The sequence below is a fragment of the Penaeus monodon genome, chromosome 22 (genome assembly GCF_015228065.2).
Source record: "Penaeus monodon isolate SGIC_2016 chromosome 22, NSTDA_Pmon_1, whole genome shotgun sequence".
NCBI lineage: Eukaryota > Metazoa > Arthropoda > Malacostraca > Decapoda > Penaeidae > Penaeus > Penaeus monodon.
The window spans coordinates 1,929,770-1,930,144 of NC_051407.1; the positions used below are offsets into that span (position 1 = coordinate 1,929,770).

Below are 375 nucleotides of genomic sequence, written 5' to 3' on the forward strand. Positions count from 1 at the left end.
TTTATTATTATTATTTTTGAAGAGCAGTGTATTTTCTTTATTAAAACTACGCTTCGTGGTTTTGATTTTTTTTTTCTTATACTACTCTGTTAATTAGTAATATACTGTAATTGATTTAACATGATGCTGTAACTTACATTTATGTGAAATGACTTTCTACCGTTTTCTTTTGTTATGCTGAGATGAAAATTACCCATTATGCTCAGGAATTCTGTAGCGATGTATTTATTATGACGTTAGTTTGTCTGTATTTCCACTCTTTCGTACAGTGCTCGGTCTAATTACTGTTTTGTCTAATTAACCTCACTAATTAACCGTAATTCCTTTTTTTCAATTGGGATGAAGAAAGGGTCATACTGCATTCTCATCTCCCAG

General features: G+C 30.7%; 1 protein-coding gene across 1 annotated transcript in view; it reads left to right on the forward strand.

Moving 5' to 3' along the window:
- The window catches only part of LOC119586816 (GTPase-activating protein CdGAPr-like), a gene marked incomplete in the record, with an annotated part of 278,029 nt that overhangs the window by 138,697 nt on the left and 138,957 nt on the right, over positions 1–375 (forward strand).